A 19572-nucleotide genomic window follows, 5' to 3' on the forward strand; every position below is an offset into this window, starting at 1 on the left:
TTTTATACATTTTGTATAATTTCATAGTTTATGTATTATAATTATAAAAACATAAATACATTTAGCCACTTACATAGAAATATCTCAGGCCTTATCCTTTTCTGACAGTTTTAGGGGATTTTTAAAAATCCTAAAAAACCTTATTTGTGCTGCAAATAATAATTTCAAACTCATTTGATACTGACCTATGACATCCTGTGACATGATATTATTTGAATTTACATAATCTCATGGATGTAACAGTAAATCTGTTCAGCTCACAGATGAAGAGTAAGCTGCAATGCAAGCAGAACGTTCACAAATGCTTATAGGTCAATAAAATCATTACAAAACACATATAAATCATTTAAGGATTTGATCACACTGTAAAATAATGTCTAATTTGTTAACATTAGTAAATGCATTGGTAACACTTTATAATAACTGCACTCATTAGTAAATAGTCAGTTTATGCTTTATAAAGTCTTGTCTTAACATTAACAGCACATCTATTACAAAGGAAAAGGTCAGTTATCTTCCTAAGAAAAATTTAAATAAACAAACAACAACACATATTGATACAGAACTCAGAAATATTTATTTCAATATGCAATAAAAGTAAACTGTACACTTTAATTATATATATATATATATATATATATATATATATATATATATATATATATATATATATATATATATATCTGCATACGTCTATATTTCATTTTTTTATCAAGTGTGTATATATATATATATATATATATATATATATATATATATATATATATATATATATATATATATATATATATATATATATATATATAGTAGGAGACATTTTGGGGATGGTAAAGGTTTTGTCCACTTGGTGGTGCTGTGGTTATGTTTAATTAGAGCACCTAAGCAAGAACTGTGTGTGTTGCAGTGTTGGTAACTGGGAAGCACAGTTTTTGAGCACATGGCATATTAGCCCGTAAGGTGGATTCTAGTTGTATTCGGTCCATAAGGTATGGCTTTGTGTGTACATGTGAATAAGGAGAGGCCACAAGAAGTTTGAGATCATGTTTAATGGAGCTCAAGAAATAAAGAAAGACATTTGTTATGCATCTACGTCTGTCTTTGTACGTGTTCTACACTTGCTTAATCCTATTATCAACAGCAACGGCATTGGAAAGCTATATATATATATATATATATATATATATATATATATATATATATATATATATATATATATATATGTGTAATATAAACATGCGCAATTATACAAAAATCACTTTTTAAAAACTACAACAAGAATTGTTTGGACTACAACAAGCATTTTCCGGGATTTGTGAAATCACAAATATTGACGAATGGGATGTGAATTGGTTGAGCTGCACTAGAGAATGCAACGAGTGTGATATATACGTAGTTGACCATGAAGACTGGAAGAGAAAAAAATAACTATAAAGGCACTTTTCCTTTACTGATAAAATGAGCCAAAAAAAAGACATTTCACTCAGACTGAAAAAAACCCAAAATTATTAGATCCTCATGAGAAATATTCAAAATTAGATCACTACAGTAATTACAAAGTAAAGACATGACCACTGGACAGCAAAATGCTCACTGGGTCAGAAGGGTCAGAAAGATAAAAAAACAGGTGGAGAAGAACAGAAACACCTAAACTGCAAAAGAATTAAGAATTAAAGTGAAGAATTAGGTGTGACACTATCAGGGAGCATTTAGTCTACAGTGCCACCATTTTCCAGAACTGCAACTTTCCTGGAGTCTCAGAATTACAATGTGTCAGGTTCTGAGAGACGTAAAAGATCCCAAAAAATGACTTAATTAGAATAGCATGATGTATTGTGGAATACTATATATTAAGACTTTATATATTGGCTTTATGAACAGAATATTTTGAGTGATTCTTGAAGGACTAGCATCCCCTCCTCTTGTACGACAATTTGAGGAATATATCTTCCAGATAGTACCGTGACTCCCTATATGCAGAGTATGCAGTCTTCATAGGGCACCAACTTCCAGAGGGGACACCATCCCAGTTGCTAAAAAAAACAAACAAAAAAAAACCTGCACCATTCTCCCATCTGCGCTCGTAATCACTCACACCTCATGTTTGCGGCTGAATGTTCGTAATTGACAGAGAAAAGAAAACTAAAGAAAGTAAAAAAAAAAACAACAAAAAAAACAGGCATAAATTTGGCTTGACATTGGACATTCGAGAGTCTCAAATTTAGGGACCGTCTCTAAAGTTACATGTGATATTGTTATACACTTTTCTAACGTCAGTAGCATTTGAAGAGAATGACTTACAGTCATAAAAACAACTGTAATTGTTCATCTAGGTGACAGCTATAATGCACAATTAAATTGAATGTTTTATGTTTATTAAAACAAACTGTAAGTCAAATGTAAATTATGCTACTTTTTCACATGGGCTCAAATGCAAATTTGAAGCTCAATAGCATTTGAGGAGAAAGACTTGCAGTCACAAAACAATTTTAATGTGTTAATTTAGGTGTCAGCTACAATGCACTAATTTTCAAATGCATACATTTTTTATAAATGCTTATGCCCGCTGGGCACAGTTTTCCCGATGCCACCGGGGTGGCGTTGCACTGACGGCTTGAGCCCGCCATCGCTGCTTGCAGCTATATTTATTATTATTATTTATTATTATTATTTTTCTTCAAGGTTTCGGGGGCTTTTGGGGCCCTTAACATGCTTAAAAAGTCTTGAAAATTGGCACACACATTGGAACCTGCGGCCATTAGGGCCGGGCAGAGACTGATACACGGGCGTGGCACAGGGGCTCTACAGCGCCCCCTGGAATATGGAGGGCCATATATCATACATACTTGCACATAGACATACGAAACTCGGTACACATATAGAACTCATCAATACAAACAACTTTCGTATTGCATATCATAGGCTCCGCCCAACAGGAAGTTGGCTATTTGGGGTTTATTATTCATATTTGTCGTCAAAGTTGTGGGGGCTTTTGGGGTCCTTAACATACTCAAAAACTCTTGAAAATTTGCGCACACTTTGGAATCTGTGGCCTGAAGGAGCCTGCAGAGGCTGAGACCTGGGCGTGGCACAGGGGCTCTACGGCGCCCCCTGGATCACAGTTATAAATGTTGATGTATAGCTCACACATACATGCACGTATTAATATGAAACTCAGTACACATATAGATCTCATCGTGCCGAACAACTTTCGTATTGCATATCATAGGCTCCGCCCAACAGGAAGTCAGCTATTTAGAGTTATGTAAAAAGCGCATGCTCTGGAATTTGAAATACTTGTCATAGGTTTTTTACTCGATTGCCGCCAAACTCGGTCAACATGATCTCAAGACATTGGGGATGAAAAATTGCCAGGGGATTTTTGATATCTCAAACGGTTTGCTCGTGGCGAGGCTTTGAAATTATGGCGAGAAATGAGAAACAGGAAGTGTCTAATACCATCCACATACATTTCCTAATTTTAATCAAACTTCATCAGATTATTCATTGTATGATGTCGATCGCATATATGTGACTATTAGGAGTCAAAGTTATAGCGCCACCAAGTGGCAGCAGGAAGTGTGTCATTTTCAAAATGCTTTGAATTTAGCATCTTATTTTTACTCGATTTGCTTCAAACTTCATCAGAATAATGTTAAAACACAGCCGATATAAATCTGCTGGGGGGATATTGATATCTAAAAATATTGTTGCCGTGGCAACATGTCAAACTGGAATACTTCTCAGGTGATTTTGAGGCATATAACATGCTTAGAATTTCATCAAACTCAGAACACATATCAGTATTAGTGACAGCTAGACACTGGCAAAATTTCATAAGAGGGCGTGGAAGAGGCACTCTATAGCGCCACCTTTTGTCAAAAGTGGGGGGGTTAGTTTTAGCTACAGACACCAAACTCAGTACAAAAATTGTTCTTATCAAGACGGACAACTTTCTAATTCACAGTCATCAGCTACGACCAACAGGAAGCTGGCTATTTTGATTTGAATGTGGATTGTTTTTTACATTTAGCTGTGAATTAATGCATACTGCTCAGAGGAGAGTAACACTATACACACCAAACTTGGTGTACATGTTGAAAAAACATTGAGGAACTTAAATTGTGAATGGGTTTTGGATAGCTTGGATGGTTTTGTCGTGGGGATTTTTTAAAATGACAATAAAGATGGAATTATTAATTTTCCTGCATTTTTAAATTCCAAACACTTCAAAACCTTTTTTCATACAGAAAAAAAGTTATTCTGAGTAAATATGCATAGTTTCATGACTTTACAACACTGTATGGATAACAGAAAATTAAAAAACTGTCAGACATCTCATATCACTCTGTCCATCTGTTTGAGTGTGTGTGCTTAGACTTCCATTGTCTGAGAGAAATAGCGCCCCTACAGGTGCAGTTACCGGAATAAAAAAGGGAGGAGACTGTCTTTTGGTTTCGATTTTAAATCGGTTAAAATACAAATAAATACTTGGATTTAATTCACACTGACAAGCTAAACCAACATATATGATTATTATAAGGTCATTGCTCATTAATAATTGATGTGTGGTCAGTGATACGTGAGAAACACGAGAGATGAATCACCGCTCTGAGCAGGAGCGTGTGGAATGATGAGCTCAGAAAAAACGAGTTTATTATTGTTTTATAGCTATTAAAAATAAAGTATTCCAGCGATATCACACAATTCACCAATAAGAGCACACCAAGGGCTAAATTAAGATGTTTTTGAACTGTTTGTGTGAAAATGAAATCTGAATCTGAAATCACTGCCTCCGATCAGCGCGCACAGTGTCACAAGTTCAAAACAAACGAATTTATTCTTGTTTAAGAGCTTTTCAAAATAAATTATTGCCATAAATGCACACAATACATCCATTATAACACAACACGAGCTAAATGCAGGTGTTTGTGACCCGTTTAAGTGTGCAAGACTATTTGAAAGCGCGACTGGCAGAATAACATATATCTCTCGAGCTGCAGGATTCTGCCTTTCGTCGTAAGAACGAACACATCACGGACAAGATTATTTCAAAATACATAATAGCTTGGCGAATATAAACGAAAACAGCCACGTAGACATAAACTGTTGAGAAATAAATCTGAAGTGGATCTACTGGATTTGAATATTAAGTGACCGCATATACCAGCTGCTTCTGTCTTCAATTTTAATCTACATATTAAAAAGGAAACTCATTCATCTTGGCGGCTTTTTTAATGTGTGTACGTATTTATTTATTATTTTGCTCTAACAAGAATTAATCTATATTTAATTAAATCAATTACATTTTATTTTACATTTGATTTGTCCATTTCTGCATCTAAATGCCTAAAAACCTAAAACATGCTCTATTATACTATTGTTAGCAATTTCTTTATCGTCCAATTTATCTGGTGTACACACTTTTATTTTCATAATAAACTTGTTTGTTAGATTATACACAGTTACAGTGGTCTATAATAAATATTAACAGGTTTTATTCAAGCTGTTTAGAATGATTGCAGTAGGCTAATTTGAAAAAAAAAAAAAAAAAAAAAAAACATTGGAAAACAACGACTGTTGTACTTTTTTATACATTTTGTATAATTTCATAGTTTATGCATTATAGTTATAAAACAAATAAATGTAGCCACTCACATAGAAATCTTAGGCCTTATCCTTTTCTGACAGTTTTAGGGATTTTTAAAAATCCTAAAAAACCCTAATTTGTGCTGCAAATAATAATTTCAAACTCAAAAAGTAAATAGTCAGTTCATGCTTTATAAAGCCTTGTCCCAATATTAATAGTCAGTAGTAAGCAGTTTATAAATACAGCTATAAATAGCTTGTTTTTGGTTTATAAGCACATTTATTAAAAGGGAGAGTAAAGGATCAGTTATCTTCCTATGAAAAATAAAAGATAAAAATAAACAAACAACAACACAGATTGATACAGAACAGAAAAATAAATTTTATTGTGGATTTATGATAAAATCAGCCTGTAAATGAATTCATACTCCTCCTCATACTACTCCATACTCCTTTTTCAACATGATGCCAATATACTGAGATGTTAAATTGTGAATGGGTTTAGGATAGCTTAAATGGTGTTGCCATATAGATTTATTAATGTAACATAAAAAAATACAATAGTTATTTTACTATATCTTTAAAATTTTTCATTCTAACTCTTCATAATTTTTTATTTAAGTAGAAGTTCTCATTTGAAGGAAGCACAGTAAGTTTCATAGCTTTTTCATTTTCAAGAGCCAGCCTAAAATTAAAACTATCATAACTTATAAATCAAGCTTGCAATTCTTAGTACCAATAATGGTCACCAGAGGGAGCTATAGGATTACTTTTAAATAATTATTGTAGAAACGAGTATGATTTAAATAATTTATAGAAATCTTTCAAATTAAATAATATGTATTTTAGGAATTTTACTGATAAAATGACCCTCACTTAATTAGAATAACAAGCTGAAGTATTGTGAACTGTATATTAAGAATAATTCTTTATAGGCTTTATGGACAGATACGTTTTGAGTGACTCTTGAAGGTTTAGAGCATTCTTGAGCATTTAGTCTCCAGCGCCAACATTTTACAGAACTGCCACTTTCCTGGAGTCTCCAGAATTACTCGGTGTCAGGCTCTGAGAGACTTAAGATTCCAAAAAATTATTTAATTAGAATACCATGAAGTATTGTGAAATACTATATATATCGGCTTTATATATCGGCTTTATGAACAGATTAGAGTGACTCGTGAAGGACCAGCACCACCTCCTCTTGTTCGATGGTTTGAGGAATATATCTTCCAGAATCTGGGATTAAGATTTAGGAGCTCATTTTTATTCCACCTCCTTTCCTGAAAAGTCTGTCTTGCAGAATTGACAAAAAATTAATCTTCACATTAATTCCTAATTATTTTGCAATTCTTTTTGTCAGTTCTTCTTGACCTGCTTTTTTCTTCTTCTTTTCTGACCTCATGACCCAGTCAGCATTTTTTGTACAATGGTCAAGTCTTAACTTATCCATTTCTGTATTGCATTTGTGTTTGATATTTCTCATGGCTATTTCATAATTTTCGACCTTACAGTTTGAGTTAAAACTCTATTTTAGCGCATTTCATCTGTAAAAGAAAACATGCCTAATAATTCTGCACACATGAATATAAGGAGTTTTTCTCTTCCAGCTTTCCTGGACTATTGTATAGCACTCATAAATGATTAAATAAAAAATAATGGTAGTTATTAAGATTGATATGGTTTGGAATTGGTAAAATGTACTTGGAAAAAAATCACAATAAAACAATGTTTTAATGTTTAAGTTTGGAATATTAACTGACATGAATGAATGCTATATAAATATTGTTCATGTTAACATAATGTTTATAAATAAAATCTTATTGTACAGTGTTACTAAAGTTATATATATATATATATATATATATATATATATATATATATATATATATATATATATATATATATACATATATATATATATATATATATATATATATATATATATATATATATATATATATATATATACATTGTTCTGTGAATGTGATTTTAAAGTCTAGATGATTCGGATTAACCCTTTAACTGCCGTATCCTTTAAAACCTCACTGCCAGAGGGATATTGTGGATGCATGTGCCCGCTGGGCACAGTTTACCTGATGCCACGGGGGGGTTATGGCATTGGTGGCTTGAGCCCGCCATCGCTGCTTGCAGCTATATTTAGGGCCCGAGCACCGATGGTGTGAGGACCCTCTTGGAATTGCTCCGTTTATTATTATTATTATTATTATTATTATTATTATTATTATTATTATTATTATTATTATTATTCTTCTCCAAAATGAATCGCATTTTTGAGGGCCTAAACATGCTCGAAAAGTCATGAAACTTTGCACACACCTCAGAACTGGCGAAAATTTACGTCTGATATGGGTTTCAGAAGTGGGTGTGGCAAAATGGCTCAACAGCGCCACCTATACACGTTCAACGGTGTGCGCCTCGAGCTACGTTTCATGTACATGTATGAAAATCGGTATACACATGTAACTCTCCAGTACCTACAAAAAAGTCTCTTGGAGCAAAATCCGAAACCCAACAGGAAGTCGGTTATTACTAATATTATGAGCAAATTTTGTGTCATTTTTGTCATTTCCATGCGTTGTATTTTAACGAACTCCTCCTAGAGATTCATTCAGATCAACACCAAATTTGGTATGCCTAATCTGAAGGCCTTTGCGATGTTAAATTGCGAAGCTTTTGAGTTTTCGTTATTGGGCGTGTCCTTGGCGGCCTGGCGAATTTCGATGATTCGCCATGAAACAGGAAGTTGCTATAACTCAGACATACAATGACCAATCTGCCCCAAACTTCACATGTTTGATGAGACTCCTGACCTGAACAGATTGACATGCCCATATTCAGTTATAGTCATAGCGCCACCTATTGGCAACAGGAAGTGAAATATTTTACACTGCGATGAACTACTCCTAGAAATTTTATGACATCAATGTATTTTTTGTGGTCAGTCTAATCTAAAGCCCTGTGCGATGTTAAGTTGTGAAGATCTTGAGTTTTCGTTAAAAGGCGTGTCCATGGCGCCGTCACGAAGTTCGATGTCTCGCCATGGGAATAAAAGATGTTATAACTCAGGCATAAAATGTCCGATCTTCCCCAAACTTCACATGTGTGATAAGAGTCCTGGCCTGAACACATCTGAAGGCCAAAATTCCATCAGGTGTGGCAAAATGGCTCGATAGCGCCACCTATACACTTTCAACAGAGTGCGCCTCGAGCTATGTTTCACGTACATGTACAAAAATCGGTATACACATGTAACACACCAATACCTACAAAAAAGTCTCTTGGTATGAAATCCGAATCCCAACAGGAAGTCGGTTATTTAGAATTTTCTCTGCAAAATTGGCGTTGTTTTTGCCATTTTCAGGGGTTGTACTTTAACGAACTCCTCCTAGAGATTTATTCAGATCAACACCAAACCGGGTCAGTGTAATCTTAAGCCTTTTGCGATGTTAAATTGCGAAGATCTTTAGATTTCGTTAAAGGGCGTGTCCATGGCGGCCTGACAAATTTCGATGTTTCGCCATGAAAAAGGAAGTTGCTGTAACTCAGACATACAATGTCCAATCTGCCCCAAACTTCACATGTTAGATAAAACTTCTGCCCTTAACAGATCTACATGCCCACATTCAGTTATAGTCATAGCGCCACCTATTGGCAACAGGAAGTGACATGTTTTACGCTGCGACAAACTACTCCTATAATTTTTTTGAGATTAACATATATTTTGTGGTCAGTCTAATCTAAAGGCCTGTGCAATGTTAACTTTTGGAGATCTTGAGTTTTTGTTAAAGGGCGTTTCCATGGCGCCATGACAAAATTTGATGTCTTGCCACAGCAAGAGAAGTTGTTGTAACTCAAGCATAAAATGTTCAATCTTCCCCAAACTTCACATGTTTGATAAGAGTCCTGGCCTGAACACATCTGAAGGCCAATATTCCATTATAATGATAGCGCCACCTGCTGGCAACGGTAAGATTGGCACATATATGGGATATACTTTGATATATTCCACTTATATTTAGGACATTAAATGCATATTTCTCAACGTTCACCTTTTTACTAAAGCCACACTATGGCGGTGAGCCCGGGTGCGAGGGCCCGTTCATCGCTGCTTGCAGCTTTAATTATTATTATTCTTCTTCTTCTCCGAAATGAATCGCATTTTTGAGGGCCTAAACATGCTCGAAAAGTCATGAAACTTTGCACACACCTCAGAACTGGCGAAAATTTACGTCTGATATGGGTTTCAGAAGTGGGTGTGGCAAAATGGCTCAACAGCGCCACCTATACACGTTCAACGGTGTGCGCCTCGAGCTACGTTTCATGTACATGTATGAAAATCGGTATACACATGTAACTCTCCAATACCTACAAAAAAGTCTCTTGGAGCAAAATCCGAAACCCAACAGGAAGTCGGTTATTTCTAATATTATGAGCAAATTTTGTGTCATTTTTATCATTTCCATGCGTTGTATTTTAACAAACTCCTCCTAGAGATTCATTCAGATCAACACCAAATTTGGTATGCCTAATCTGAAGACCTTTGCGATGTTAAATTGCGAAGCTTTTGAGTTTTCGTTAATGGGCGTGTCCGTGGCGGCCTGGCAAATTTTGATGATTCGCCATGAAACAGGAAGTTGCTATAACTCAGACATACAATGACCAATCTGCCCCAAACTTCACATGTTTGATGAGACTCTGAACCTGAACAGATTGACATGCCCATATTCAGTTATAGTCATAGCGCCACCTATTGGCAACAGGAAGTGACATATTTTACACTGCGATGAACTACTCCTAGAAATTTTATGACATCAATGTCTTTTTTGTGGTCAGTCTAATCTAAAGAGCTGTGTGATGTTTAGTTGTGAAGATCTTGAGTTTTCGTTAAAAGGCGTGTCCATTGCGCCGTCACGAATTTCGATGTCTCGCCATGGGAATAAAAGATGTTATAACTCCGGCATAAAGTGTCCGATCTTGCCCAAACTTCACATGTGTGATAAGGGTCCTGGCCTGAACAGATCTGAAGGCCAATATTCCATTGGGTGTGGCAAAATGGCTCGATAGCGCCACCTATAAACTTTCAACGGAGTGCATATGCACATTCAATGGACTGCGCCTCAAGCTATTTTTCACGTACATGTACAAAAATCGGTACACACATGTAACAACACCAATACCTACAAAAAAGTCCCATGTTACGAAATCCGAATCCCATCAGGAAGTCGGTTATTTAGAATTTTCTCTGCAAAATTGGCGTTGTTTTTGCCATTTTCAGGGGTTGTACTTTGACAACTACTCCTAGAGATATATTCAGATCAACACCAAACTTGATCAGTTAAATCTAAAGGCGTTTGCGATGTTAAATTGCGAAGATTTTGAGGTTTCGTTAAAGGGCGTGTCCATGGCGGCCTGACAAAATTTGATGTTTCGCCATGAAAAAGGAAGTTGCTGTTACTCAGACTTACAATGTCCAATCTGCCCCAAACTTCACATGTTAGATAAGACTTCTGCCCTTAACAGATCTACATGCCCATATTCAGTTATTGTCATAGCGCCACCTGCTGGCAACAGGAAGTGACATGTTGTATGCTGTGACAAACTACTCCTAGAATTTTTTTGAGATTAATGTATTTTTTGTAGTCAGTCTAATCTAAAGGCCTGTGCAATGTTAACTTGTGGAGATCTTGAGTTTTTGTTAAAGGGCATGTCCATGGCGTCATGACAAATTTTGATGTCTCGCCACAGCAAGAGAAGTTGTTGTAACTCAGGCATAATTTGTTCGATCTTCCCCAAACTTCACATGTTCGATAAGAGTCCTGCCCTGAACACATCTGAAGGCCAATAGTCCATTATAATGAGAGCACCACCTGCTGGCAACACAAAGATTGGCACAAATATGGAGTAAACTTTGATATATTCCACTTATATTTATAAGTTTAAATGCATGTTTCTCACCGTTCACCTATTTACTAAAGCCACTCGCTGCCGGTGAGCCCGTGTGCGAGGGTCCGTTCATCGCTCCTTGCAGCTTTAATTATTGTTATAATTTGTGATGTATCTAATATGTTACAAAAGATCTACTACAAAGTATGCTACATACTACTCAACTACATAAAGTATATATTTACAATGAATGTAAAAATAAATCTTAGGTTCATACTATAATATGAACAGAATCTGTCCATTCATAACACTGAAAGATACACATCCAGGTAAACGTTATAATAGTACTTTCATTGATGCTATGAAGGCATCATCTCACCAGATCATCTGTATTATGAAATCTGATTTTGTGTCAGTCACAAAGCCAGACCAGTGTAGACTAGTGACTGCAGTCTGACCTTGTACCTGCCAGTAGTACTTATGGGTCTCTTTAAGTTTGGCTAGTCCTCTTTGAATTTTCACAAATGGAACCTGAGCAATGTTTTCAGCAGATGTGCTTTTTACCTCCACTAGTCCAAACTGGAATATTTCAGATGGATCATGCACTCATCCGTCTGGACTATTTTAAAATTACAGCCAAACTGAAAACCAAGCACAGGTAGTGGGGGAAAATTAAGATCAGGAACACCTGCAGCTATAGGGGGGCATTGGTATGAAAGTGGACTGCCAAGAGGTACAACTCTACTTTTGACATGCCCTCAAGTATGTGTGGCAGCAAAGGCTTGGGATTAATCTGACTTAGTTTTGCACCAGAAGCCAAGACATCAGCATCTGGAAGGGGACCTAAAGAAATGAACACAAATTATGAGTTGTGAAGACATTAAGCTATAGCTGTGCGCACACACACAAACAAACAGAGTTGTGAATTACCTGAATAAGCCTTTTATGGGGAAGACTTGATTCCATTCTTCCCAACTGATTCTGGCTTCAGGACACAAAGTTCACTCACTGCCTCTGGATGAACTCCCTTAATATAAAACTAATAAAGTCAAAGTTAAAGATCGTTTACTGATCTTGGTTGGTTTTCATTTATATATTTGTTACTTAATCTGCACTCTTGTTCATTATTAGTCTTTGATGTTTAAATGTTTACATATACTTTCTTTGAGTTAATAGTGTTCTTACCAATGCAGAAAAGAAAAATACATGCCTGTGCTCTTGGACGATGCCATCTCTGTGGCACACTTGATTTTATTAATCTTCTTAGATGGGTTTCACTGCAACATAAAAGCATTAGATGCTGGAAACATTTTCTTTTCATTTGTATAAGGATATTGTATAACATCAGTGAAGAAGTACATTATCGATTAAACTTAACGGTAACACTTCCTATTAAGCCCGTATTTAAAAAAAAAAAAAATATATATATATATATATATATATATATATATATATATATAAGAGTATTCTTATGGCATTATAATGAATGCATAATGTATTAGGGAAAAAAACTTTATAATATGTCATATCATCTCATGAGTAATCATAACAACAGTTTTAATGTGTTATAATGTTTACTTATTTGTGGTTGTAGCATTTAAGATTATGATTTATAATACGCAATTAATATAATGCATCCACTTAACTTACAATAGAATGTTTCCCTTAGATATAATATAGTAAAAACATGGTTATTTTTCGTAAGGATAATTTTACTACTTGGCCAAAATAAAAGCTCACTAGTTGCAATATGGCTAACTAACTTTTTAAACGTGCACACAAGACTCTCGAAAAGCATGTTCTCTTCCCTATATAACTTAATTAGTGTAACGTATGAATAAAACTGTTAAAATATAAATATCAGACGCTGCTTACCTCCTTTTGCCATCAATCAACCATTATGTACCACTTCCTGAACGGCGTGCATGTGACGTCACATGTGACCTCCACCTGAGTCCGTTTATCACCATGTGGGTGTTTTCAAACTGCTGGGTGTTTCTAAATCATGCAATCTAAATGATCCAACTTACCCAAACCCACCCCTAAACCTAACGTCACTATGATGTTAACCAATCAGGTATCATGGTGTAAAAACACCCTGATCTGGTAACTTCCTTTACTTTCCTGCAGAGACCTATACTTGGTTTCGTCTGATGACTTTTTTTCTGAGTCCGTTTCGTCTGATGACTTTTTGTCCGAGTCCTTTTCGTCTGATATCTAATGTTAATTGTATGAGACCTGACACCCTGACGTTGTTTTTCCTGAGACCTGAAGCTTTTCAGTCAGAGGCGTGATGCCGTTTTGTCCAATGACTGAAGCCTTTTAGTCTGAGGCATGACGCCTTTTTATTTGATGACTGTGGTCTGAGGAAGTCCTAAAATGTACACCGTACGTCGGACATGGATAGGGAAGTCCGAAATGATTTCATTATAGAGTTGTATGTTGTTGTTGTTGTTGTTGTTATGCTCAGCCATTGGTGATTACTGTCCTCCCAAATTGTATGTTGATTGCCTGTGCTTGTTATTACACGTAGGGCATGTGATTTAGGCTTGGAGTTTCTAATTAAGTGTGCTGTGCATGAGATTTCACGCTATTTATTGTTTGCTGTGAATTTGGAATGAGTACTTGGGTTCTCTTTTAAATGTGTGTCACGGTTTAATGAAATAATATGACCAGTGTAAGTAATCAGGATATTTAAGTGAGATGATGCCAAATGACTGCTACTGTTGTTATTAAAAAGTGTAACTGTTATTCTTTTGTAATTCCTGCTCTTGAGTGTGTTTCGAGTGCTCCTCTCGGACCAGACCGGGTTAAAATTAAAGGTGTAGGCAGAATAGGTGTTAATCTCAATAGTATGTTCCTGCACAACCGGAGGCTGCAGATTCAGGACTGCAGATCTGGGCCGCAGTTCTAGGACCCTAGTTTTTCCTGACAGCGCAACCTACCGTACTGGCCAATATAGCGATGGCTGCAGTTTCAGGAACGCAGTTCTAGTATCCTGTTGGTTTAGTTTGCAGTCACGTTACTTTGTATATAGCATCAATATATTAATCTCAGTAGCATGTTTTTAAATGTGATTTTTGATTCAAAATGCAGCAGAGTTAAATTACTAAGTGTGCTTTGAGTCACAATTTTAAATCTAAACATGAATTTACACAAAATATAAATATCAATTTTGTAAAATTGATGTATATCAATGTTAAAACAATTGTAAAAAATGAAGAACCTTAAAAGTCTTGAATTGTCTCTTGAATTATACAGTATATTGATTCACTTCCTTAAGGTGAATTAGCTCATTATCAGGTAAGTTAAAGTTGGAATCAGCATATGGAGTCACTAAATTACTGCCAATATTTTAAAAGTTGTTGAGAGGCAAGACAAGACACAAGAATGATTCAAGAATGTTTATTTATATACATATATACATATTACACACACACACACATATATATATATATATATATATATATATATATATATATATATATATATATATATATATATATATATATATATATATATATTATAGTTCAGCCCAAAAGTTTGGACACACCTTCTCATTCAAAGAGTTTTCTTTATTTTCATTACTATGAAAATTTTAGAGTCGCACTGAAGGCATCAAGGGCTATTTGACCAAGAGTGATGGGGTGCTGCACCAGATGACCTGGCCCCCACAGTCACCGGAGCTTAACCCAATCCAGATGGTTTAGGGGTGAGCTGGACCGCAGACAGAAGGCAAAAGGGCCAACAAGTGCTAAGCATCTCTCATCAAGAGAAGGCCAAGAGTGTGCAAAGCAGTAATCAAAGCAAAAGGTGGCTACTTTGAAGAACCTAGAATATGACATATTTTCAGTTGTTTCACACTTTTTTGTTATGTATATAATTCCATATATAATTCCACATGTGTTAATTCATTGTTTTGATACCTTCAGTGTGAATCTACAATTTTCATAGTCATGAAAATAAAGAAAACTCTTTGAATGAGAAGGTGTGTCCAAACTCTTAGTCTGTACAGTATATACATGTCATTTTTGTGACAAAATCACAACAGCACCAAAGTGAACCCCTTTTCCATCGGTTGCTGCATGGATAGAATGGCTGTAGGCTTCAACTCTAGAGAAAGAGAGAGCGAGAGACAGAGAGAAATAAATAAGAAACATTTGTTTAACATATTCAACTGGAATATATATATATATATATATATATATATATATGAAAAGTGAAAGTCCTTGCAGCATGTGGTGCATCTCTTCAATTCGGGCAGGGATTTCCCTTTTTGATTGTTATATGTATCTTGGAAAAGTGAGAGTGTACTTGTTAGAATATTTTGAGATCATGAAAATATCCCTAGTGCCTTTTTTAATCATCTGTCCTACAATGAGCCTAATCGAATCCATAAATTCACTTCATATTGGCCATGCAAAACATGACAGAAACTAACACATGATAGCAATGTATAACTGTATGTGGAATTGACCTGCAGATTAGGCCAAATTGTAACAAACTATTAAAATTGCCAAATGCCTAATTTATCATTGCAAGACAATGCCAAAACAACAGGCTAACACATACTGCAACTAGGCAGTCAGTGTAGTTTAATTATGAAATATATTTTATACCTAAATATGGTAAAACAACGACTATTAAGCCAGTATTCACACTAATACATTAAGCTGCAGGTAAATCTTACAAACCTTACAACAACCATGCTCTTGTCATCTGATAAGTTTAATTAATGTGCAGGCTAGATTCACTTATAATACTTCGTCATTAAAACACAATTATAATTTATGAAATCATAGCCACGAATTAACGTCGTAGTAATTAATAAAACTAGCTCACAAATTCTTAATTTGGTGGGAATTAATTATTAATTCATAGGTAGCAGTTCTCACTATGTAAACTTTGCACCGTTTAAACGTTATAAAATAAAACTTAATTAAATATCGATACTCACCGTCTGGTTGCTGTCCACGTCGTCCATCTTTAATTAGTGTTGATTCAGTACAGTAGGTGGCGCTGTCACAAAGTATAGTAAGATTGTATGTCATGTGAAAGCTGATGCGTGCAAAAGTCTTATCTGTTGTAACTTACATCAATTTCCAAACACTGTCCATTGCTCAAGTTAGCTGATAGCAAATTAATCATCCAACCTCTTGTAATGAAAACACGCCACAGCTCTCAAACACCAGACTCTTCCTAACCAGGAACAATCAAAAAAAGTCCAGACTTTGTTTTCACAAAATAACTTTTTACTTTCATCCCGTGATTTCCTGAGCTGTTTCACCGACAGGTGGTGCAATCTGCTCACTTTCCAGTTGCATAAACATTCACTGTTAAGATTAGTTTGACCAACTAGCAGTTAGCCAAGGGGTAGTAAACCAAAAATTTATTTCTATTGATAATGGAGAATCATAATTTGTGTTAAAGACAAATGCTATTACATTATTTATTTTTACCCATCTAAAATGTATCTAAATATAGTTAGAGGCCTGTTACCCAACATCAATATTTTGTCTTCTTATAAATATTACAGTTTTAGAGGTTCACATGACTAAAATAAGCGTACAGTATTTTACAAACTTTTAAATGTTAGATTAAATTAGGATCTAAAAATAAAGTGATGTAAACAGTGACTTTATTGGCCTCAATTTTGCAGTGCATCGTGACAATCAGTTGTTTATGAAAGTTCTGTACTGTTTTTGTTGGTGTCGTGAAAAAAAAAATCAAAATAACTTTTTCCCTGTTGTAACCTATTATTGCTGTTACTATTATTTCTTAATGTCTGTGTTCAGCCTTAAAATGGCATATAAAGCAAAACACAAATACAGGTTCATTTCATAAGTCGCATATATCAGAAGAAAATAAAAAATCTTATACATTTTGAAAAAAAGTTCCTAAACTGGCCTGTCAGAGCAGCTGAACAAGTAAGGCTAACTGATTTTAAAAACGTATCTTTATGATTCAGTGTTATACAAAACAAAACAAAAACAAAAAACCTTGAAAAAAGTTTTTTTTTTTTTTTTTTTATAAAAATGTAAGAAAGTTTCAAGTTAAGGGTAAGGTTATAAAATGTATAACTATCTCTACATAAAAACAATAGAAGTCTGTGTAATTAACCCATTTAGATAGCTAAGCATACGTGTGTGTGTGTGTGTGTGTGTGTGTGTGTGTGTTACTTACTCAGGGTACACAGGCACACACTGATTGAAAGCCCTGAATGTGAGTCAAACACTCTTAACAGTCACAGAGGTCAGAGTGCTGTCCCAGTGCAGAAGTGTTTACACCAAAAAGATATGAATATGAGCAGGTGAAAGCCAGTGGGCCATACTGTTTGATACAGGCCTATGAAGGTCAGGCCGGATGGGCAGTAAGGTAGAAGATGTCATATGTCAACATTGTGGTAGTTACAGTTATTTGTTTTTGCATTTTATTCGGAAGGGTTTTGTGTGGCTTAGGCCTCACCCAAAACAAAACGCTCCCTATTAGTAGCAGTAACTATAGCACCAGTATTACAAGGAATTTCATTTTGTAAGCCAACAGAGCTGTTATGTGTTATGTTTTATTATGCAGTGGTGATTTCCTGTGTCATGATGGTCTGTTTTGCCTAAAAAAAAATTGTTTTGCATAATTTGAACTTATTATAATTAATTTTACAATGTATTTTTATTTTTATTATTATTATTACTATTTGCTTAAAACAAGTCTTTAGAGAGTTGTATAACTATATTATGACAATTTGTAAGATTATTTAAAATTAATTTTGTGTATCAATCTGTGGCTTCTCATAATTTGGTAATCCAAGGTCAGTTATACAAAGAAAAAAAAATACATAAAAAGGTGCATAGCTTAATCTTTTCCTTTTTTTTTTCTTAATGCAAGAGTAATCCATCTGTCATGAAGAAATTCAAACACAATTTAGTTAGCACTGAAATTCATTTAGCATCACACTAAAGGGGGATATCCTGCAGCTGTTTGGATTAAGTTTCATAGGGGAGTACTTTACTCTGCCACCTCCATTTCCACATTCAGTGTTGGAGCCACACAGACAAAGTGACCTGACGATGAGATTTGTACACCCTATGCTTTACATGGCAAGGCATGGAGAATTATTATTTTTTTCTTTTTAAACTTTTTTTTTTTCTTAGAAAGTTAAGTGACTCTTTCACTTAAAGTCAAAAACGATATGCACCCTTCACGTAAAACCAATTAAGTGTTGACAGGTGGGATTTTGGGATTGCTGTCTGTGTTCCACAGACAGACTATTTAATACTACAAATTTCAGTAAGGGATCATGATTTAAGAACATCCACACAAACAATTTAAACCATCTCTCTCTTGATTTATTTTAGATTTGGTCAGCTTCTAAATAGAAGGCTTCTAAAAATCAAGCAGACCAAGACACCAATAGACGACCTTGCTGACCTTCAGATATTAATGTAGTAACACCTTAAGCAAGAAAAACAGCATTTTGGTTTGGATCTAAATGTACTTATCTTAAGGCTTGGGTTGTCACACACTGTATATTGAGGTGTGTGACATGTAATTTGACTCGAGTCCAAATGGTAAAAGTTAAGCCTTAGGGGAGAGGGTGTGATTGGAAATAAAGTGAAGGTGTGACATATATGCTGGGGAAATACACATTTGAAACATACAATAAAGTGTTGTTTAAACTTAATGAACTGCTTTATGAAAATTTGAAAACCTCTGATTTTACTGCTGAAACTACTGACAACTGTGACGTGTAAGTGCATATATGAATACACACACACACACACACACACACAAACATTACACACAATGGCTGTCCATAAAGATAAATAAAATAGTTGTAGAAGATTTTCCAGAATTTTAATTAATTAATTTATTATTTTGCAAACTTGCTATTTCAAAATAAATTAATCAATTATATGTATGAAGATAATCCGATCCACTTGCTTTATAAAAATACCAACCTTTCAAAAATACCAATTAAATTTTTAAACTGTCACCTGATCATAAATCAAACTGCACCCAAAATCTTTGACTCCCCTAAACACACCTGACTGTGCTACACCTGACAGCCAGGTGTGCATGCTCATG

Source organism: Carassius gibelio, chromosome A24 (assembly GCF_023724105.1).
Source record: "Carassius gibelio isolate Cgi1373 ecotype wild population from Czech Republic chromosome A24, carGib1.2-hapl.c, whole genome shotgun sequence".
In the NCBI taxonomy this organism is placed as follows: domain Eukaryota; kingdom Metazoa; phylum Chordata; class Actinopteri; order Cypriniformes; family Cyprinidae; genus Carassius; species Carassius gibelio.